This window comes from Oncorhynchus keta, chromosome 15 (genome assembly GCF_023373465.1).
Source record: "Oncorhynchus keta strain PuntledgeMale-10-30-2019 chromosome 15, Oket_V2, whole genome shotgun sequence".
Classification (NCBI taxonomy): Eukaryota; Metazoa; Chordata; class Actinopteri; order Salmoniformes; family Salmonidae; genus Oncorhynchus; species Oncorhynchus keta.
This window is the reverse complement of record NC_068435.1, coordinates 5,423,925-5,450,269: the sequence shown is the minus strand read 5'-3', so window position 1 is coordinate 5,450,269 and position 26,345 is coordinate 5,423,925. Positions and strand designations below refer to the sequence as shown.

Sequence of the window (26,345 nt, the reverse complement as noted above, 5' to 3'; positions counted from 1 at the left end):
ACATTGATCTGGTACTCCCTGTATATAGCTCCACATTGATCTGGTACTCCCTGTATATAGCTCCACATTGATCTGGTACTTCCTGTATATAGCTCCACATTGATCTGGTACTCCCTGTATATAGCTCCACATTGATCTGGTACTCCCTGTATATAGCTCCACATTGATCTGGTACTCCCTGTATATAGCTCCACATTGATCTGGTACTCCCTGTATATAGCTCCACATTGATCTGGTACTCCATGTATATAGCTCCACATTGATCTGGTACTCCTGTATATAGCTCCACATTGATCTGGTACTCCCTGTATATAGCTCCACATTGATCTGGTACTCCCTGTATATAGCTCCACGTTGATCTGGTACTCCCTGTATATAGCTCCACATTGATCTGGTACTCCCTGTATATAGCTCCACATTGATCTGGTACTCCCTGTATATAGCTCCGCATTGATCTGGTACTCCCTGTAGCTCAACATTGATCTGGTACTCCCTGTATATAGCTCCACATTGATCTGGTACTCCCTGTATATAGCTCCACATTTATCTGGTACTCCCTGTATATAGCTCCACATTGATCTGGTACTTCCTGTATATAGTTCCACATTGATCTGGTGCTCCCTGTATATAGCTCCACATTGATCTGGTACTCCCTGTATATAGCTCCACATTGATCTGGTACTCCCTGTATATAGCTCCACATTGATCTGGTACTCCCTGTATATGGCTCCACATTGATCTGGTACTGGTACTCCCTGTATATAGCTCCACATTGATCTGGTACTCCCTGTATATAGCTCCACATTGATCTGGTACTCCCTGTATGTAGCTCCACATTGATCTGGTACTCCCTGTATATAGCTCCACATTGATCTGGTACTCCCTGTATATAGCTCCACATTGATCTGGTACTGGTACTCCCTGTATATAGCTCCACATTGATCTGGTACTCCCTGTATATAGCTCCACATTGATCTGGTACTCCCTGTATATAGCTCCACATTGATCTGGTACTCCCTGTAGCTCCACATTGATCTGGTACTTCCTGTAGCTCCACATTGATCTGGTACTTCCTGTAGCTCCACATTGATCTGGTACTCCCTGTAGCTCCACATTGATCTGGTACTTCCTGTAGCTCCACCTTGATCTGGTACTCCCTGTAGCTCCACATTGATCTGGTACTCCCTGTAGCTCCACATTGATCTGGTACTCCCTGTATATAGCTCCACATTGATCTGGTACTCCCTGTATAAAGCTCCACATTGATCTGGTACTCCCTGTATATAGCTCCACATTGATCTGGTACTCCCTCTATATAGCTCCACATTGATCTGGTACTCCCTGTAGCTCCACATTGATCTGGTACTCCCTGTATATAGCTCCACATTGATCTGGTACTCCCTGTATATAGCTCCACATTGATCTTGTACTCCCTGTATATAGCTCCACATTGATCTGGTACTCCCTCTATATAGCTCCACATTGATATGGTACTCCCTGTAGCTCCACATTGATCTGGTACTCCCTGTATATAGCTCCACATTGATCTGGTACTCCCTGTATATAGCTCCACATTGATCTGGTACTCCCTGTATATAGCTCCACATTGATCTGGTACTCCCTGTATATAGCTCCACATTGATCTCGTACTCCCTGTATATAGCTCCACATTGATCTGGTACTCCCTCTATATAGCTCCACATTGATCTGGTACTCCCTGTAGCTCCACATTGATCTGGTACTCCCTGTATATAGCTCCACATTGATCTGGTACTCCCTGTATATAGCTCCACATTGATCTGGTACTCCCTCTATATAGCTCCACATTGATCTGGTACTCCCTGTAGCTCCACATTGATCTGGTACTCCCTGTATATAGCTCCACATTGATCTGGTACTCCCTGTATATAGCTCCACATTGATCTTGTACTCCCTGTATATAGCTCCACATTGATCTGGTACTCCCTCTATATAGCTCCACATTGATCTGGTACTCCCTGTAGCTCCACATTGATCTGGTACTCCCTGTATATAGCTCCACATTGATCTGGTACTCCCTGTATATAGCTCCACATTGATCTGGTACTCCTGTATATAGCTCCACATTGATCTGGTACTCCTGTATATAGCTCCACATTGATCTCGTACTCCCTGTATATAGCTCCACATTGATCTGGTACTCCCTCTATATAGCTCCACATTGATCTGGTACTCCCTGTAGCTCCACATTGATCTGGTACTCCCTGTATATAGCTCCACATTGATCTGGTACTCCCTGTATATAGCTCCACATTGATCTGGTACTCCCTGTATATAGCTCCACATTGATCTGGTACTCCCTGTATATAGCTCCACATTGATCTGGTACTCCCTCTATATAGCTCCACATTGATCTGGTACTCCCTGTAGCTCCACATTGATCTGGTACTCCCTGTATATAGCTCCACATTGATCTGGTACTCCCTGTATATAGCTCCACATTGATCTCGTACTCCTGTATATAGCTCCACATTGATCTGGTACTCCCCTCTATATAGCTCCACATTGATCTGGTACTCCCTGTAGCTCCACATTGATCTGGTACTCCTGTATATAGCTCCACATTGATCTGGTACTCCCTGTATATAGCTCCACATTGATCTGGTACTCCCTGTATATAGCTCCACATTGATCTGGTACTCCCTGTATATAGCTCCACATTGATCTGGTACTCCCTCTATATAGCTCCACATTGATCTGGTACTCCCTGTAGCTCCACATTGATCTGGTACTCCCTGTATATAGCTCCACATTGATCTGGTACTCCCTGTATATAGCTCCACATTGATCTCGTACTCCCTGTATATAGCTCCACATTGATCTGGTACTCCCTCTATATAGCTCCACATTGATCTGGTACTCCCTGTAGCTCCACATTGATCTGGTACTCCCTGTATATAGCTCCACATTGATCTGGTACTCCCTGTATATAGCTCCACATTGATCTGGTACTCCCTGTATATAGCTCCACATTGATCTGGTACTCCCTGTATATAGCTCCACATTGATCTCGTACTCCCTGTATATAGCTCCACATTGATCTGGTACTCCCTCTATATAGCTCCACATTGATCTGGTACTCCCTGTAGCTCCACATTGATCTGGTACTCCCTGTATATAGCTCCACATTGATCTGGTACTCCCTGTATATAGCTCCACATTGATCTGGTACTCCCTGTATATAGCTCCACATTGATCTCGTACTCCCTGTATATAGCTCCACATTGATCTGGTACTCCCTCTATATAGCTCCACATTGATCTGGTACTCCCTGTAGCTCCACATTGATCTGGTACTCCCTGTATATAGCTCCACATTGATCTGGTACTCCCTGTATATAGCTCCACATTGATCTCGTACTCCCTGTATATAGCTCCACATTGATCTGGTACTCCCTCTATATAGCTCCACATTGATCTGGTACTCCCTGTAGCTCCACATTGATCTGGTACTCCCTGTATATAGCTCCACATTGATCTGGTACTCCCTGTATATAGCTCCACATTGATCTGGTACTCCCTGTATATAGCTCCACATTGATCTGGTACTGGTACTCCCTGTAGCTCCACATTGATCTGGTACTCCCTTTAGCTCCACATTGATCTGGTACTCCCTGTATATAGCTCCACATTGATCTGGTACTCCCTGTATATAGCTCCACATTGATCTCGTACTCCCTGTATATAGCTCCACATTGATCTGGTACTCCCTCTATATAGCTCCACATTGATCTGGTACTCCCTGTAGCTCCACATTGATCTGGTACTCCTGTATATAGCTCCACATTGATCTGGTACTCCCTGTATATAGCTCCACATTGATCTCGTACTCCTGTATATAGCTCCACATTGATCTGGTACTCCTCTATATAGCTCCACATTGATCTGGTACTCCCTGTAGCTCCACATTGATCTGGTACTCCCTGTATATAGCTCCACATTGATCTCGTACTCCCTGTATATAGCTCCACATTGATCTGGTACTCCCTCTATATAGCTCCACATTGATCTGGTACTCCCTGTAGCTCCACATTGATCTGGTACTCCCTGTATATAGCTCCACATTGATCTGGTACTCCCTGTATATAGCTCCACATTGATCTCGTACTCCCTGTATATAGCTCCACATTGATCTGGTACTCCCTCTATATAGCTCCACATTGATCTGGTACTCCCTGTAGCTCCACATTGATCTGGTACTCCCTGTATATAGCTCCACATTGATCTGGTACTCCCTGTATATAGCTCCACATTGATCTGGTACTCCCTGTATATAGCTCCACATTGATCTGGTACTCCCTGTATATAGCTCCACATTGATCTCGTACTCCCTGTATATAGCTCCACATTGATCTCGTACTCCCTGTATATAGCTCCACATTGATCTGGTACTCCCTCTATATAGCTCCACATTGATCTGGTACTCCCTGTATATAGCTCCACATTGATCTGGTACTCCCTGTATATAGCTCCACATTGATCTCGTACTCCCTGTATATAGCTCCACATTGATCTGGTACTCCCTCTATATAGCTCCACATTGATCTGGTACTCCCTGTAGCTCCACATTGATCTGGTACTCCCTGTATATAGCTCCACATTGATCTGGTACTCCCTGTATATAGCTCCACATTGATCTGGTACTCCCTGTATATAGCTCCACATTGATCTGGTACTCCCTGTATATAGCTCCACATTGATCTGGTACTCCCTGTATATAGCTCCACATTGATCTGGTACTCCCTCTATATAGCTCCACATTGATCTGGTACTCCCTCTATATAGCTCCACATTGATCTGGTACTCCCTGTAGCTCCACATTGATCTGGTACTCCCTCTATATAGCTCCACATTGATCTGGTACTCCCTGTAGCTCAACACTTGTGTATTTTAATCCTTGTGTTACTATTTTTTTTGTATTAGAATTGAATTGACTCTTCATCGTTAGTTAAAGGCTCGTAAGCGATGTTCCCTCTAAGCTGCGTGCGTAGCTGGTGCACGGTGTTTCCTCCGACACATCGGTGCGGCTGGCTTCTGGGTTACGTGGGCATTGTGTCAAGAAGCAGCGCGTCTTGGTTGGGGTCGTGTTTCGGAGGACGCACGGCTCTCGACCTTCGCCTCTCCCGAGTACCGTCGGGGAGTTGCAGCGATGAGACAAGTAACTACCAATTGGATAGCAGGAAATTGAGGAGAAATTTGAGGAGAAATGTTTATTTTTTAAAACTCAATACAGACTCAATGTTCACTGTAAACACGTTTGAAGTTACACAGAATGTTCAAGTTGGTTCTCAGCAGACCTGAAATTTGTCTCAACTTTTTTTTTTTTTTTTTTTTCAGGGAAAGTTGCTCGTAAGCATTTTCATTTCACTGAAAAGTCTACGCCCGTTATGTTCGGCTCATGTGACAAATACACTAAAATATTCTACAGGATATGTTGCTGGTAAATGTTGTGATGTCATAGATGAAACACAGCAACAACCCGGCAGTGAATGATGAGGCCTTGTGTTGAACCAGACACAACAACGTGCAGTAAAAAACAGTCAATCAGGGAAGATAAACCAGATGAGGACCGCCGAACTGTGTTTGGCACCCCCTTCAACACCTCTGTTGTGTGTGTGTGTGTGTGTGTGTGTGTGTGTGTGTGTGTGTGTGTGTGTGTGTGTGTGTGTGTGTGTGTGTGTGTGTGTGTGTGTGTGTGTGTGTGTGTGTGTGTGTGTGTGTGTGTGTGTGTGTGTGTGTGTGTGTGTGTGTGTGTGTGTGTGTGTGTCGTCTCTGACTCCCCTTCCATCACTTCTGTTTTCTTATATTATTTGACTGATTTAGCGTCGTTTTAGTTCTTGTCTGTAGTCACCGCATAAAACGCATCAACTATTTCTGACCTTTTCATAAAATCTTGATCTTTATTTCCCCAGGAGCAGTATGTCTTTATCCACGACGCCATCTTGGAGGCGTGTCTTTGTGGTGACACCACCATCCCAGCCAATCAGCTTCGCTCGGTCTACTATGACATGAACCGATTGGACCCCCAGACCAACTCCTCCCAGATTAAAGAGGAGTTCAGGGTGAGTTTGTCGTCCGTAGGGGTCCTTCCTCATTCAGGGTGAGGAGTAGACCGACATATTTTACTGAAGAAAACCCCATCTGCAAAAAAAGATAACAAATATTGATAATGTAGGTTAAGGGCTTTCCAATCAGTGGCTCTTTCCCAACAAACATGGAGGACTGTTGAACCTTCCCTTTTAGAAACAGCTCGTTGGCTATTGGACCATCCTTTAAAGACCATGTGACCCTCTAACCCCTAGTATCTCTGACTCTCTCTCCAGACTTTTAACATGGTGACTCCTGTAACCCTCTGTAACCCACTGTATCAGTCTGTAACCCACTGTATCAGTCTGTAACCCACTGTATCAGTCTGTAACCCACTGTATCACCCTGTAACCCACTGTATCAGTCTGTAACCCACTGTATCAGTCTGTAACCCACTGTATCAGTCTGTAACCCACTGTATCAGTCTGTAACCCACTGTATCACCCTGTAACCCACTGTATCAGTCTGTAACCCACTGTATCAGTCTGTAACCCACTGTAACCCACTGTAACCCACTGTATCAGTCTGTAACCCACTGTATCAGTCTGTAACCCACTGTATCACTCTGTAACCCACTGTATCACCCTGTAACCTACTGTATCAGTCTGTAACCCACTGTATCACTCTGTAGCCCACTGTATCACCCTGTAACCCACTGTATCACTCTGTAACCCACTGTAACCCTCTGTAACCCACTGTATCAGTCTGTAACCCACTGTATCAGTCTGTAACCCACTGTATCACTCTGTAACCCACTGTATCACCCTGTAACCCACTGTATCAGTCTGTAACCCACTGTATCAGTCTGTAACCCACTGTATCAGTCTGTAACCCACTGTAACCCACTGTAACCCACTGTATCAGTCTGTAACCCACTGTATCAGTCTGTAACCCACTGTATCACTCTGTAACCCACTGTAACCCTCTGTAACCCACTGTATCACTCTGTAACCCACTGTATCACTCTGTAACCCACTGTATCAGTCTGTAACCCACTGTATCACTCTGTAACCCACTGTAACCCTCTGTAACCCACTGTATCACTCTGTAACCCACTGTATCACTCTGTAACCCACTGTATCACCCTGTAACCCACTGTATCACTCTGTAACCCACTGTAACCCTCTGTAACCCACTGTATCAGTCTGTAACCCACTGTATCAGTCTGTAACCCACTGTATCACTCTGTAACCCACTGTATCACCCTGTAACCCACTGTATCAGTCTGTAACCCACTGTATCAGTCTGTAACCCACTGTATCAGTCTGTAACCCACTGTAACCCACTGTAACCCACTGTATCAGTCTGTAACCCACTGTATCAGTCTGTAACCCACTGTATCACTCTGTAACCCACTGTAACCCTCTGTAACCCACTGTATCACTCTGTAACCCACTGTATCACTCTGTAACCCACTGTATCAGTCTGTAACCCACTGTATCACTCTGTAACCCACTGTAACCCTCTGTAACCCACTGTATCACTCTGTAACCCACTGTATCACCCTGTAACCCACTGTATCACTCTGTAACCCACTGTAACCCTCTGTAACCCACTGTATCAGTCTGTAACCCACTGTATCAGTCTGTAACCCACTGTATCAGTCTGTAACCCACTGTATCACCCTGTAACCCACTGTATCAGTCTGTAACCCACTGTATCAGTCTGTAACCCACTGTATCAGTCTGTAACCCACTGTAACCCACTGTAACCCACTGTATCAGTCTGTAACCCACTGTATCAGTCTGTAACCCACTGTATCACTCTGTAACCCACTGTAACCCTCTGTAACCCACTGTATCACTCTGTAACCCACTGTATCACTCTGTAACCCACTGTATCAGTCTGTAACCCACTGTATCAGTCTGTAACCCACTGTATCACTCTGTAACCCACTGTAACCCACTGTAACCCACTGTATCAGTCTGTAACCCACTGTATCAGTCTGTAACCCACTGTATCACCCTGTAACCCACTGTATCAGTCTGTAACCCACTGTATCACCCTGTAACCCACTGTATCACTCTGTAACCCACTGTATCACCCTGTAACCCACTGTATCACTCTGTAACCCACTGTAACCCACTGTAACCCACTGTATCACCCTGTAACCCACTGTATCACCCTTTAACCCACTGTATCAGTCTGTAACCCACTGTAACCCACTGTAACCCACTGTATCACCCTGTAACCCACTGTATCAGTCTGTAACCCACTGTATCAGTCTGTAACCCACTGTATCAGTCTGTAACCCACTGTATCACCCTGTAACCCGCTGTATCAGTCTGTAACCCACTGTAACCCACTGTAACCCACTGTAACCCACTGTATCACCCTGTAACCCACTGTAACCCACTGTAACCCACTGTAACCCACTGTATCACTCTGTAACCCACTGTAACCCACTGTAACCCACTGTATCACTCTGTAACCCACTGTATCAGTCTGTAACCCACTGTATCAGTCTGTAACCCACTGTATCAGTCTGTAACCCACTGTAACCCACTGTAACCCACTGTATCACCCTGTAACCCTCTGTATCAGTCTGTAACCCACTGTATCACTCTGTAACCCACTGTATCAGTCTGTAACCCACTGTAACCCACTGTAACCCACTGTATCACTCTGTAACCCACTGTATCAGTCTGTAACCCACTGTATCACTCTGTAACCCACTGTATCACTCTGTAACCCACTGTATCGCTCTGTAACCCACTGTATCACTCTGTAACCCACTGTATCACCCTGTAACCCACTGTATCACCCTGTAACCCACTGTATCACCCTGTAACCCACTGTATCAGTCTGTAACCCACTGTATCACTCTGTAACCCACTGTATCACTCTGTAACCCACTGTATCACTCTGTAACCCACTGTATCGCTCTGTAACCCACTGTATCACTCTGTAACCCACTGTAACCCACTGTAACCCACTGTATCACTCTGTAACCCACTGTAACCCACTGTATCAGTCTGTAACCCACTGTAACCTCTACTGTCTCTCTCTCCAGACTCTGAACATGGTGACTCCTACGTTGCGCGTGGAGGACTGTAGTATCGCCCTGCTCCCCAGGAACCACGAGAAGAACCGCTGTATGGATGTTCTTCCTCCTGACCGCTGTCTGCCCTTCCTCATCACCATCGACGGAGAGAGCTCCAACTACATCAACGCTGCTCTTATGGACGTATGTCACACACACACACACACACACACACACACACACACACACACACACACACACACACACACACACACACACACACACACACACACACACACACACACTGCAAACACACACGTTCAATGCTGCACATTATCAAGACAACATAAAATCAGATCTGGGTCCAGGCTATCCTCTCAATATCTAGAAAAGGAGAAAAACCTGTAGTCAATGGAAATAGTCGTTAGGAGTTTAATTAAAATCTCCCCCTCCCTCCCCATACTTCTTTCTCTCTCTCGCTCTCTCCCCTTCCTCCCCCTCCCTCCCCCTACCTCTTTCTCTCTCTCGCTCTCTCCCCCTTCCTCCCCCTCCCTCCCCTACCTCTTTCTCTCTCTCGCTCTCTCCCCTTCCTCCCCCTTCCTCCCCCTTCCTCCCCCTCCCTCCCCCTACCTCTTTCTCTCGCTCTCCCCCTCCCTCTCCCTCTTCCTCCCTCCCTCCCTCTTCCTCCCTCTCTCCCTCCCTCTCCCTCCCCCTACCTCCCCCTCCCCTCCCTCCCTCCCTCCCTCCCCTCCCTTCCTACCCCTCCCTACCCCTCCCCCTCCCCTCCCCCTCCCTCCCCCCCCTACCACCCCTCCCCTCCCTCCCCCCCTCCCTCCCTCCCCCTCCCTCCCTCCCCTCCCTCCCTTCCTACCCTCCCTACCCCTCCCCATCCTCCCCCCTCCCTCCCTCCCTCCCTCCCTACCACCCCCTACCTCCCCTCCCTCCCTCCCTCTCCCTCCCTCCCTGCCTCTCACCCCCTTCTCCCCCTCCCTCCCTCCTCCTCCTCCCTCCCTCCCTCCCTCCCTCCCTCCCCCTCCCCTCCCTTCCTACCCCTCCCTCCCTACCCCTCCCCCTCCCCTCCCTCCTTCCCTACCACCCCCCCTCCCTACCCCTCCCCTCCATCCCTACCCCTATCTCCCTCCCTCTCCCTCCCTCCCTGCCTCTCACCCCCTTCTCCCCCTCCCTCCCTCCCTCCCCCTCCTCCCCTCCCTCCCTCCCTCCCTCCCTACCACCCCCTCCCTACCCCTCCCCCTCCCTACCTACCCCTATCTCCCTCCCTCTCCTCCCTCCCTGCCTCTCACCCCTTCTCCCCCTCCCTCTCTCCCCCTCCCTACCCTCCCTCTCTCCCCTCCCTACCCTCCCTCCCTGCCCCTCCCTCTCTCCCCCTCCCTACCCCTCCCTCTCTCCCCCTCCCTACCCCTTCCTCCCTACCCCTCCCTCCCTACCCCTCCCTCCCTGCCTCTCTCTCCATCCCTCATGTAGAGTTATAAGCAGCCGTCAGCGTTCATCGTGACCCAGCATCCTCTACCCAACACAGTGAAGGATTTCTGGAGGCTGGTGTTGGACTACCACTGCACCTCCATAGTGATGCTCAATGACGTCGACCCAGCACAGGTACACATACACACACACACACACACACACACACACACACACACACACACACACACACACACACACACACACACACACACACACACACACACACACACACACACACACACACACACACACACACACACACACACACACACACACACACACACACACACACACACACACAGACACACAGACACACACATACACACACACACACACACATACACACACACACACACACACACACACACACACACACACACACACACACACACACACACACACACACACACAGACACACGCATACAGAAACACACACACAGACACACAGACACACACATACAGACACAAACACACACTAACGCACAGACACAGACACACACTAACGCACAGACACAGACACACACACACACTAACACACACAGGCACACACAAATGTAATTGCCCACATGTACACATACACACAATTCTATGGGAGTTAGTATATTGTCTGAAATGGACTGTGAAATAGACAGCATCTGAAGTAGTTTTTTTTCCATGAATAGGACCTTGTATGTAAGACTCCAGCTAAGAGAAAAATTAAAGAATAGCTTTGTGTGTCTACAAAAGGTCTCGAACATAACTTCCGACACGCACAACTTCCGACACACACAACTTCCGACACACACACACACACACACACACACACACACACACACACACACACACACACACACACACACACACACACACACACACACCACAAGGACAGAGACATTCAGTCTCTTGTTAACTTATGGCTTGGCGTGCCTCAAGCGACCCACCTCGACAACATACGTTGAAATTGCAGAGCGCCAAATGTCAGATTTCAGAAATCGTAATATTAAACTTTCATGAAAATACATACGTAATTTAAAAGATAAACTTCTTGTTAACCCAGCCGCGTTGTCAGATTTTAAAAAGGCTTTACGGCGAAAGCACACCATGCGATTATCTGAGGACAGCGCCCCGCATGAAAAACATTATCCAGCCAAGCAGATGCCACGAAAGTCAGAAATAGCTGTAAAATAAATCTCTTATCTTTGAAGATCTTCATCTTTTTTTGCAATCCCAAATGTCCCAGTTACACGATGAATGGTCGTTTTGTTCGATAAAGTCCTTCTTTATATCCCAAAATGTCCGTTTATTTGGCGCGTTTGATTCACAAATGCACTTGTTCCAGCTCGCCCAACACGCCTACAAAGGAATATAGGAAGTAACCTGTAAACCTGGTCCAAACATTTCAAACAACGTTTGTAATCCAACCTCAGGTACCCTAAAATATATATTTATATTATTAGTATTCTAATATGTAAATAATCGATCAAATTTAAGACGGAATAAACTGTTTTCAATACCGGAGGAAAAACAACGATAATTCTTCATTTTTCCCAAAAAAACTTTGAACAATTTCTAAAGACTGTTGACATCTAGTGGAAGCCATAGGAACTGCAATCTGGGTCCTAAAAAATGTTTCCCATTGAATAGCATTGGAAAATCAAATGACCTCAATTTCTTTCTGCCCTGGATGCATATTTTAGCTTCTGGGCCTGAGTAACAGGCAGTTTACATTGGGCTCCTCAGGCAAACTTCTGAATACTGCTCCCTATCCCGAAAGAGTTTTATTAGAGAAAGATATCAGGCACCAGAGATAGAGTGAGACATGGCAAGAGAAGGAGCATGTGTAGAATACAGTAGAGTTACAGTGGAGTAGATAGAAGACAGATACATGAAAATGTATTCACCCCACCATCCCCTTGGTGTTTTTTCCTATTTTGTTGTTTTACAAACTGTAATTTACGTTTATTTTTATATGGACACAAATTAGTCTGAATTGGTGAAGTGAAATGAAAAAAAAAACAACTTAAAGTGGTGTGTGTATATGTATTCACCCCCTTTGCTATGAATCCCCTAAATAAGATCTGGTGCAACCAATCACCTTCAGAAGTCACATCATTAGTTAAATAAAGTCCACCTGTGTGCAATCTAAGTGTCACATGATCTGTCCCATGATCTCAGTATATATACACCTGTTCAGAAAGGTCCCTGCAACACCACTAAGCAAGGGGCACCACCAAGCAAGCAGCACCATGAAGACCAAGGAGCAGGTCCTGGGTTGGATTATAAAAAAATATCCGAAACTTTGAACATTCCACAGAGCACCATTACATCCAATATTAAAAAATTGAAAGAAAATGACAGCACAACAAACATGCCAAGAGAGGGCCGCCCATAAGAACTCACAGACCAGGCAAGGAGGGCATTAATCAGAGAGGCAACAAAAATACCAAAGATAACCCTGAAAGTGCTGCAAAGCTCCACAGCAGAGATTGGAGTATCTGTCCATAGGACCACTTTAAGCCGTGCACTCCACAGAGCTGGGCTTTACGAAGAGTGGCCAGAAAAAGCTGTTGCTTAAAGAAAGAAATAAGCGAACACGTTTGGTGTTCGCCAAAGGGCTTGTGGGAGACTCCCCAAACATATGGAAGAAGGTACCCTGGTCAGATGAGACTAAAATTGAGCATATTGGACATCAAGGAAAATGTTATGTCTGATGCAAACCCAATACCTCTCATCACCCCAAGAACACCATCCCCACAGTGAAGCAGGGTGGTGGCAGCATCCTGCTGTGGGGATGTTTTTCATCAGCAGGGACTGGGAAACTGGTCAGAATTGAAGGAATGATGGATGAATGTTTGTCTTCCAGAGATTTGAGACGAGGACTGAGGTTCACCTTCCAGCTGGACAGTGACCCTAAGCATACTGCTAAAGCAACACTTGAGTGGTTCAAAGGAAACATTTAAATGTCTTCAAATGGCCTAGTCAAAGCCCAGACCTCAATCCAATTGAGAATATGTGGTATGACTTAAAGATTGCTGTACACAAGTGGAACCCATCCAACTTGAAGGAGTTGGAGCAGTTTTGCCTTGAAGAATGGGCAAAAATCCCAGTGGCTAGATGTGCCAAGCTTATAGAGACATACTCGAAGAGATTTACAGCTATAATTGCTGCAAAAGGTGGCTCTACAAACTATTGACTTTGGGAGGGGTGAATAGTTATGCACGCTCAAGTTTTCAGTTTTTTGTTTGTTTCACAAGACAAAAATATTTTGCATCTTCAAAGTGGTAGGCATGTTGTGTAAATCAAATGATACAATCCCCCAAAAAAAAATCTATTTTAATTCCAGGTTGTAAATTCGGAAAAATGCCAAACGGGGCAAATACTTTCGCAAGCCACTGTAGATAGATAGATAGATAGATAGATAGATAGATAGATAGATAGATAGATAGATAGATAGATAGATAGATAGATAGATAGATAGATAGGTTAGGATAGCTTTGGTATATAGGATACAGTGCATTCAGAAAGTATTCAGACGCCCAGCCCTGCTCCAGAGCACTCATGAACTCAGACCGGTGCAAAAGTTCACCTTCCAAACTGGACAATGACCCTAAGCACACAGCCTGGCTTCAGGACATTCAGAGTGCTCTGGAGCAGGTTTTCATCAAAGATCTCTCTGAACTTTGCTCCGTTCATCTTTCCCTCGATCCTGAGAAGTCTCCCAGTCACTGCCGCTGAAAAACATCCCCACAGCATGATGCTGCCACCACTATACTTCACCGTAGGGATGGTGCCAGGTTTCCTCCAGACGTGATGCTTGGCATTCATGCCAAAAAGTTCAATGTTGGTTTCCAGATGGGCTGTCATGTGTCCTTTACTGAGGAGTGGCTTCCGTATGGCCACTCTACCATAAAGGCCTGATTGGTGGAGTGCTGAAAAGATAGCTGTCCTTCTAGAAGGTTCTCCCATCTCCACAGAGGAACTCTGGAGCTCAGTCAGAGTGACCATCGGGTTCTTGGTCTCCTCCCTGGAGTGCTGAAAAGATAGCTGTCCTTCTGGAAGGTTCTCCCATCTCCACAGAGGAACTCTGGAGCTCTTGGTCACCTCCCTGACCAAGGCCCTGCCATTACGGGTATTGGGTGTAGATTGAGTACTTTCCGAATGCACTATAGATAGGATATATAAGATAGGACAGGATAGGATATATAAGATAGGACAGGATAGGATATATAAGATAGGATAGGATATATAAGATAGGACAGGATAGGATATATAGGATAGGACAGGATAGGATATATAAGATAGGACAGGATAGGATATATAAGATAGGACAGGATAGGATATATAAGATAGGACAGGATAGGATATATAAGATAGGACAGGATAGGATATATAAGATAGGACATGATAGGATATATAAGATAGGACAGGATAGGATATATAGGATAGATATGATAGGATATATAAGATAGGACAGGATAGGATATATAAGATAGGACAGGATAGGATATATAAGATAGGACAGGATAGGATATATAGGATATATATGATATGATAGGATATAGGATAGATATGATAGACAGATAGTTTAGGAAATTATAGATATGATAGGATATATATGATAGATGGGATAGATATGATAGGATAGGATATAGGATAGACATGATAGGATAGGATATAGGATAGATAGGATAGGATAGGATAGGATAGGATAGGATAGGATAGGATATATATGATAGATGGGATAGATATGATAGGATAGGATATAGGATAGACATGATAGGATAGGATATAGGATAGATAGGATAGGATAGGATAGGATAGGATAGGATAGGATAGGATAGGATAGGATAGGATATATATGATAGATGGGATAGATTAGATAGGATAGATATGATAGGATAGGATATAGGATAGATAGGATTGGATTGGCAGAGGAGATAGGATAGGATATATATGATAGATGGGATAGATTAGATAGGATAGATATGATAGGATAGGATATAGGATAGATAGGATTGGATAGGATAGGATTGGATTGGCAGAGTAGATAGGATAGATGGTCAATAATGATAAAGAATTCAAAAAGAGTTATGGATGGATCTCTGTACATCCTCAGCATCAGTCAGAAAGATGGGACAGGGTTATAGATGGGACAGGGTTATAGATGGGACATGGTTATAGATGGGACAGGGTTATAGATGGGACAGGGTTATAGATGGGACATGGTTATAGATGGGACATGGTTATAGATGGGACAGGGTTATAGATGGGACAGGGTTATAGATGGGACATGGTTATAGATGGGACAGGGTTATAGATGGGACATGGTTATAGATGGGACAGGGTTATAGATGGGACATGGTTATAGATGGGACAGGGTTATAGATGGGACAGGGTTATAGATGGGACAGGGTTATAGATGGGACAGGGTTATAGATGGGACATGGTTATAGATGGGACATGGTTATAGATGGGACATGGTTATAGATGGGACAGGGTTATAGATGGGACATGGTTATAGATGGGACAGGGTTATAGATGGGACATGGTTATAGATGGGACAGGGTTATAGATGGGTCATGGTTATAGATGGGACAGGGTTATAGATGGGACATGGTTATAGATGGGACAGGGTTATAGATGGGACATGGTTATAGATGGGACAGGGTTATAGATGGGACAGGGTTATAGATGGGACAGGGTTATAGATGGGACAGGGTTATAGATGGGACAGGGTTATAGATGGGACATTATAGGTTATAGATGGGACAGGGTTATAGATGGGACATGGTTATAGATGGGACAGGGTTATAGATGGGACAGGGTTATAGATGGGACATGGTTATAGATGGGACAGGGTTATAGATGGGACAGGGTTATAGATGGGACAGGGTTATAGATGGGACAGGGTTATAGATGGGTCATGGTTATAGATGGGACATGGTTATAGATGGGACAGGGTTATAGATGGGACATGGTTATAGATGGGACAGGGTTATAGATGGGACAGGGTTATAGATGGGACATGGTTATAGATGGGACAGGGTTATAGATGGGACATGGTTATAGATGGGACAGGGTTATAGATGGGTCATGGTTATAGATGGGACATGGTTATAGATGGGACATGGTTATAGATGGGACAGGGTTATAGATGGGACATGGTTATAGATGGGACAGGGTTATAGATGGGACATGGTTATAGATGGGACAGGGTTATAGATGGGACAGGGTTATAGATGGGACAGGGTTATAGATGGGACATGGTTATAGATGGGACAGGGTTATAGATGGGACAGGGTTATAGATGGGACAGGGTTATAGATGGGACAGGGTTATAGATGGGACAGGGTTATAGATGGGTCATGGTTATAGATGGGACATGGTTATAGATGGGACAGGGTTATAGATGGGACAGGGTTATAGATGGGTCATGGTTATAGATGGGACATGGTTATAGATGGGACAGGGTTATAGATGGGACAGGGTTATAGATGGGACAGGGTTATAGATGGGTCATGGTTATAGATGGGACAGGGTTGTAGATGGGTCATGGTTATATATGGTCTATATGATAGACAGATAGTTTAGGAAATTATAGATAGGATAGGATATATATGATAGATGGGATAGATTAGATAGGATAGATATGATAGGATAGGATATAGGATAGATATGATAGGATAGGATATAGGATAGATAGGATAGGATAGGATATATATGATAGATGGGATAGATTAGATAGGATAGATATGATAGGATAGGATATAGGATAGATAGGATTGGATTGGCAGAGGAGATAGGATTGGCAGAGGAGATAGGATAGATGGTCAATAATGATAAAGCATTCAAAAAGAGTTATAGATGGATCTCTGTACATCCTCAGCATCAGTCAGAAAGATGGGACAGGGTTATAGATGGGACAGGGTTATAGATGGGACAGGGTTATAGATGGGACAGGGTTATAGATGGGACATGGTTATAGATGGGACATGGTTATAGATGGGACAGGGTTATAGATGGGACATGGTTATAGATGGGACAGGGTTATAGATGGGACAGGGTTATAGATGGGACATGGTTATAGATGGGACATGGTTATAGATGGGACATGGTTATAGATGGGACATGGTTATAGATGGGACAGGGTTATAGATGGGACATGGTTATAGATGGGACAGGGTTATAGATGGGACATGGTTATAGATGGGACAGGGTTGGGATAGATGGGACATGGTTATATAGATGGGACAGGGTTATAGATGGGACATGGTTATAGATGGGACATGGTTATAGATATTATAGATGGGACATGGTTATAGATGGGACATGGTTATAGATGGGACATGGTTATAGATGGGACAGGGTTATAGATGGGACATGGTTATAGATGGGACAGGGTTATAGATGGGACATGGGTTATAGATAGATGGGACATGGTTATAGATGGGACAGGGTTATAGATGGGACATGGTTATAGATGGGACAGGGTTATAGATGGGACAGGGTTATAGATGGGACATGGTTATAGATGGGACAGGGTTATAGATGGGACAGGGTTATAGATGGGACATGGTTATAGATGGGACAGGGTTATAGATGGGACAGGGTTATAGATGGGACATGGTTATAGATGGGACATGGTTATAGATGGGACATGGTTATAGATGGGACAGGGTTATAGATGGGACAGGGTTATAGATGGGACATGGTTATAGATGGGACATGGTTATAGATGGGACAGGGTTATAGATGGGACATGGTTATAGATGGGACATGGTTATAGATGGGACATGGTTATAGATGGGACATGGGGACAGGGTTATAGATGGGACATGGTTATAGATTATAGATGGACAGGGTTATAGATGGGACATGGTTATAGATGGGACATGGTTATAGATGGGACAGGGTTATAGATGGGACATGGTTATAGATGGGACATGGTTATAGATGGGACATGGTTATAGATGGGACAGGGTTATAGATGGGACATGGTTATAGATGGGTACATCCATCAGGGTTATAGATGGGACATCAGTTATAGATGGGACAGAGGGTTAAGATGGGACATGGTTATAGATGGGACATGGTTATAGATGGGACATGGTTATAGATGGGACAGGGTTATAGATGGGACAGGGTTATAGATGGATCTCTGTACATCCTCAGCATCAGTCAGAAAGATGGGACATGGTTATAGATGGGACATGGTTATAGATGGGACATTATAGATGGGACATGGTTATAGATGGGACATGGTTATAGATGGGACATGGTTATAGATGGGACAGGGTTATAGATGGGACATGGTTATAGATGGGACAGGGTTATAGATGGGACATGGTTATAGATGGGACAGGGTTATAGATGGGACAGGGTTATAGATGGGACAGGGTTATAGATGGGACATGGTTATAGATGGGACATGGTTATAGATACATGATAGATGGACATGGTTATAGATGGGACATGGTTATAGATGGGACAGGGTTATAGGTTATAGATGGGACAGGGTTATAGATGGGACAGGGTTATAGATGGGACATGGTTATAGATGGGACAGGGTTATAGATGGGACATGGTTATAGATGGGACATGGTTATAGATGGGACATGGTTATAGATGGGACAGTGTTATAGATGGGACATGGTTATAGATGGGACATGATTATAGATGGGACATGGTTATAGATGGATCTCTGTACATCCTCAGCATCAGTCAGAAAGATGGGACATGGTTATAGATGGGACAGGGTTATAGATGGGACATGGTTATAGATGGGACAGGGTTATAGATGGGACAGGGTTATAGATGGGACATGGTTATAGATGGGACAGGGTTATAGATGGGACAGGGTTATAGATGGGACATGGTTATAGATGGGACATAGATGGGACAGGGTTATAGATGGGACAGGGTTATAGATGGGACATGGTTATAGATGGGACAGGGTTATAGATGGGACATGGTTATAGATGGTCTCTGTACATCCTCAGCATCAGTCAGAAAGATGGGACATGGTTATAGATGGGACATGGTTATAGATGGGACAGGGTTATAGATGGATCTCTGTACATCCTCAGCATCAGTCAGAAAGATGGGACATGGTTATAGATGGGACATGGTTATAGATGGGACATGGTTATAGATGGGACAGGGTTATAGATGGGACATGGTTATAGATGGGACAGGGTTATAGATGGGACATGGTTATAGATGGGACAGGGTTATAGATGGGACATGGTTATAGATGGGACAGGGTTATAGTTGGGACAGGGTTATAGATGGGACATGGTTATAGATGGGACAGGGTTATAGATGGGACAGGGTTATAGATGGGACATGGTTATAGATGGGACAGGGTTATAGATGGGACAGGGTTATAGATGGGACATGGTTATAGATGGGACAGGGTTATAGATGGGACAGGGTTATAGATGGGACATGGTTATAGATGGGACAGGGTTATAGATGGGACAGGGTTATAGATGGGACATGGTTATAGATGGGACATGGTTATAGATGGGACATGGTTATAGATGGGACAGGGTTATAGATGGGACAGGGTTATAGATGGGACAGGGTTATAGATGGGACATGGTTATAGATGGGACAGGGTTATAGATGGGACAGGGTTATAGATGGGACATGGTTATAGATGGGACATGGTTATAGATGGGACAGGGTTATAGATGGGACATGGTTATAGATGGGACAGGGTTATAGATGGGACATGGTTATAGATGGGACAGGGTTATAGATGGGACATGGTTATAGATGGGACATGGTTATAGATGGGACAGGGTTATAGATGGGACATGGTTATAGATGGACATGGTTATAGATGGGACAGGGTTATAGATGGGACAGGGTTATAGATGGGACATGGTTATGGTTATAGATGGGACATCTGTACATCCTGGGACAGGTTATAGATGGGACATGGTTATAGATGGGACAGGTTATAGATGGGACATGGTTATAGATGGACATGGTTATAGATGGGACATGGTTATAGATGGGACAGGGTTATAGATGGGACATGGTTATAGATGGGACATTATAGATGGGACATGGTTATAGATGGGACAGGGTTATAGATGGGACATGGGTTATAGATGGGACATGGTTATAGATGGGACAGGGTTATAGATGGGACATGGTTATAGATGGGACATGGTTATAGATGGGACATGGTTATAGATGGGACAGGGTTATAGATGGGACATGGTTATAGATGGGACAGGGTTATAGATGGGACATGGTTATAGATTTATAGATGGGACAGGGTTATAGATGGGACATTATAGGTTATAGATGGGACATGGTTATAGATGGGACATGGTTATAGATGGGACAGATGGTTATAGATGGGACATGGTTATAGATGGGACAGGGTTATAGATGGGACAGGGTTATAGATGGGACATGGTTATAGATGGGACAGGGTTATAGATGGGACATATAGATGGGACATGGTTATAGATGGGACATGGTTATAGATGGGACATGGTTATAGATGGGACATGGTTATAGATGGGACATGGTTATAGATGGGACAGGGTCATCAGGGTTATAGATGGGACATCTCTGTACATCAGCATCAGTCAGAAAGATGGGACATGGTTATAGATGGGACATGGTTATAGATGGGACAGGGTTATAGATATAGATGGGACATGGGACATGGTTATAGGGGACATGGTTATAGATGGGACAGGGTTATAGATGGGACATGGTTATAGATGGGACATGGTTATAGATGGGACATTATAGATGGGACATGGTTATAGATGGGACAGGGATATATAGATGGGACAGGGTTATAGATGGGACATGGTTATAGATGGGACATGGTTATAGGTTATAGATGGGACATGGTTATAGATGGGACATGGTTATAGATGGGACAGGGTTATAGATGGGACATGGTTATAGATGGGACATGGTTATAGATGGGACAGGGTTATAGATGGGACATGGTTATAGATGGGACAGGGTTATAGATGGGACAGGGTTATAGATGGGACAGGGTTATAGATGGGACAGGGTTATAGATGGGACATGGTTATAGATGGGACATGGTTATAGATGGGACATGGTTATAGATGGGACATGGTTATAGATGGGACATGGTTATAGATGGGACAGGGTTATAGATGGGACAGGGTTATAGATGGGACATGGTTATAGATGGGACATGGTTATAGATGGGACATGGTTATAGATGGGACATGGTTATAGATGGGACAGGGTTATAGATGACATGGTTATAGATGGGACATCCTTATAGATGGGACATGGTTATAGATGGGACATGGTTATAGATGGGACATTATAGATGGGACAGGGTTATAGATGGGACAGGGTTATAGATGGACAGGGTTATAGATGGGACAGGGTTATAGATGGGACATGGTTATAGATGGGACAGGTTATAGATGGGACAGGGTTATAGATGGGACATGGTTATAGATGGGACAGGGTTATAGATGGGACATGGTTATAGATGGGACAGGGTAGATGGGACATGGTTATAGATGGGACATTATAGATGGACATGGTTATAGATGGGACATGGTTATAGATGGGACAGGTTATAGATGGGACATGGTTATAGATGGGACATGGTTATAGATGGGACATGGTTATAGATGGGACATGGTTATAGATGGGACATGGTTATAGATGGGACATGGTTATAGATGGGACATGGTTATAGATGGGACAGGGTTATAGATGGGACATGGTTATAGATGGGACAGGGTTATAGATGGGACAGGTATATAGACGGGACATGGTTATAGATGGGACAGGGTTATAGATGGGACATGGTTATAGATGGGACATGGTTATAGATGGGACATGGTTATAGATGGGACAGGGTTATAGATGGGACAGGGTTATAGATGGGACAGGGTTATAGATGGGACATGGTTATAGATGGGACATGGTTATAGATGGGACAGGGTTATAGATGGGACAGGTTATAGATGGGACAGGTATATAGATGGGACATGGTTATAGATGGGACATGGTTATAGATGGGACATGGTTATAGATGGGACATGGTTATAGATGGGACATGGTTATAGATGGGACATGGTTATAGATGGGACATGGTTATAGATGGGACAGGGTTTATAGATGGGACAGGTATATAGACGGGACATGGTTATAGATGGGACAGGGTTATAGATGGGACATGGTTATAGATGGGACAGAGTTATAGATGGGACATGGTTATAGATGGGACATGGTTATAGATGGGACATGGTTATAGATGGGACAGGGTTATAGATGGGACATGGTTATAGATGGGACATGGTTATAGATGGGACAGGGTTATAGATGGGACAGGGTTATAGATGGGACATGGTTATAGATGGGACATGGTTATAGATGGGACATGGTTATAGATGGGACAGGGTTATAGATGGGACATGGTTATAGATGGGACATGGTTATAGATGGGACATGGTTATAGATGGGACATGGTTATAGATGGGACAGGGTTATAGATGGGACATGGTTATAGATGGGACATTATAGATGGGACATGGTTATAGATGGTCTCAGTACTTTAGCAGCGACAGGGTTATAGATGGGACATGGTTATAGATGGGACATGGTTATAGATGGGACATGGTTATAGATGGGACAGGGTTATAGATGGGACAGGGTTTTAGATGGGACATGGTAATAGATGGGACATGGTTATAGATGGGACATGGTTATAGATGGGACAGGGTTATAGATGGGACAGGGTTATAGATGGGACATGGTTATAGATGGGACATGGTTATAGATGGGACATGGTTATAGATGGGACAGGGTTATAGATGGGACAGGGTTATAGATGGGACAGGGTTATAGATGGGACAGGGTTATAGATGGGACAGGGTTATAGATGGGACATGGTTATAGATGGGACAGGGTTATAGATGGGACATGGTTATAGATGGGACAGGGTTATAGATAGGACAGGGTTATAGATGGGACAGGGTTATTGATGGGACAGGTATATAGATGGGACAGAGTTATAGATTGGACAGGGTTATAGATAGGACAGGGTTATAGTTGGGACAGGGTTATAGATTGGACAGGGTTATAGATGGGACAGGGTTATAGATGTCAGTTGGGCGATCTATCTTTGGATGCTCTCTCCGGGAGCTCCAGGCCCCAGGCCCTGTCATCACACCCAAGGATCAAAAGCCTCTGGCTGCGCTGCACTCGCCGCTCTCTCCCCTCTCTCCCTGTGTGACTGACTGACAAGCTGACTGGCTGACACACAGACACACACGCTGGCAGGGCCTTTCATTCAATATTCTCACTGTAGCTCAGGTGGAGCGATGGGGGGGGGTGGGGGGGGTTACTGAGGGGAGGGGGGGACTGAGGGAGGGGAGGGACTGAGGGAGGGGGACTGAGAGGGGGGATTAGAGAGTTACATTTCCTCCATCAGCATCTTTGTTTTTCAGCGGTTGAATTTGTCAAATTCTGATTGGCTCTCAGAGGAGGCAGAGATAGGAGGTTTCTGATTGGCTCTCAGAGGAGGCAGAGATAGGAGGTTTTCTTCCACCTGTATTTCTGCAATCTCTTTGTGTGTGTGTGTGTGTGTGTGTGTGTGTGTGTGTGTGTGTGTGTGTGTGTGTGTGTGTGTGTGTGTGTGTGTGTGTGTGTGTGTGTGCATGTTGTCTATGTAGTACAGTATACAGGGTCATGTTGTCTATGTAGTACAGTATACAGGGTCATGTTGTCTATGTAGTACAGTATACAGGGTCATGTTGTCTATGTAGTACAGTATACAGGGTCATGTTGTCTCATGTTGTCTATGTAGTACAGTATACAGGGTCATGTTGTCTATGTAGTACAGTATACAGGGTCATGTTGTCTATGTATGTTGTCTATGTACAGTATACAGGGTCATGTTGTCTATGTAGTACAGTATACAGGGTCATGTTGTCTATGTAGTACAGTATACAGGGTCATGTTGTCTATGTAGTACAGTATACAGGGTCATGTTGTCTATGTAGTACAGTATACAGGGTCATGTTGTCTATGTAGTACAGTATACAGGGTCATGTTGTCTATGTAGTACAGTATACAGGGTCATGTTGTCTATGTAGTACAGTATACAGGGTCATGTTGTCTATGTAGTACAGTATACAGGGTCATGTTGTCTATGTAGTACAGTATACAGGGTCATGTTGTCTATGTAGTACAGTATACAGGGTCATGTTGTCTATGTAGTACAGTATACAGGGTCATGTTGTCTATGTAGTACAGTATACAGGGTCATGTTGTCTATGTAGTACAGTATACAGGGTCATGTTGTCTATGTAGTACAGTATACAGGGTCATGTTGTCTATGTAGTACAGTATACAGGGTCATGTTGTCTATGTAGTACAGTATACAGGGTCATGTTGTCTATGTAGTACAGTATACAGGTCATGTTGTCTCATGTTGTCTATGTAGTACAGTATACAGGGTCATGTTGTCTATGTAGTACAGTATACAGGGTCATGTTGTCTATGTAGTACAGTATACAGGGTCATGTTGTCTATGTAGTACAGTATACAGGGTCATGTTGTCTATGTAGTACAGTATACAGGGTCATGTTGTCTATGTAGTACAGTATTCATAGTCTATGTACAGTATACAGGGTCATGTTGTCTATGTAGTACAGTATACAGGGTCATGTTGTCTATGTAGTACAGTATACAGGGTCATGTTGTCTATGTAGTACAGTATACAGGGTCATGTTGTCTATGTAGTACAGTATACAGGGTCATGTTGTCTATGGTACAGTATACAGGGTCATGTTGTCTATGTAGTACAGTATACAGGGTCATGTTGTCTATGTAGTACAGTATACAGGGTCATGTTGTCATGTAGTACAGTATAGGGTCATGTTGTCTATGTAGTACAGTATACAGGGTCATGTTGTCTATGTAGTACAGTATACAGGGTCATGTTGTCTATGTAGTACAGTATACAGGGTCATGTTGTCTATGTAGTACAGTATAACAGGTCATGTTGTCTATGTAGTATATACAGGGTCATGTTATGTACATACAGGGTCATGTTGTTATACAGGGTCATGTTGTCAGTATACAGGGTACAGTATACAGGGTCATGTTGTCTATGTAGTACAGTATACAGGGTCATGTTGTCTATGTAGTACAGTATACAGGGTCATGTTGTCTATGTAGTACAGTATACAGGGTCATGTTGTCTATGTAGTACAGGGTCATGTTGTCTATGTAGTACAGTATACAGGGTCATGTTGTCTATGTAGTACAGTATACAGGGTCATGTTGTCTATGTAGTACAGTATACAGGGTCATGTTGTCTATGTAGTACAGTATACAGGGTCATGTTGTCTATGAGTACAGTATACAGGGTCATGTTGTCTATGTAGTACAGTATACAGGGTCATGTTGTCTATGTAGTACAGTATACAGGGTCATGTTGTCTATGTAGTACAGTATACAGGGTCATGTTGTCTATGTAGTACAGTATACAGGGACAGGGTCATGTTGTCTATGTAGTACAGTATACAGGGTCATGTTGTCTATGTAGTACAGTATACAGGGTCATATGTAGTACAGTATACAGGGTCATGTTGTCTATGTAGTACAGTATACAGGGTCATGTTGTCTATGTAGTACAGTATACAGGGTCATGTTGTCTATGTAGTACAGTATACAGGGTCATGTTGTCTATGTAGTACAGTATACAGGGTCATGTTGTCTATGTAGTACAGTATACA

General features: G+C 44.4%; 1 pseudogene; it reads left to right on the top strand.

The window, feature by feature from the left end:
* LOC127907536 (receptor-type tyrosine-protein phosphatase mu-like) overlaps positions 1 to 10,719 on the top strand; it is an 830,490-nt pseudogene extending 819,771 nt beyond the window's left edge.
* The last annotated feature ends 15,626 nt before the right edge of the window (positions 10,720 to 26,345 follow it).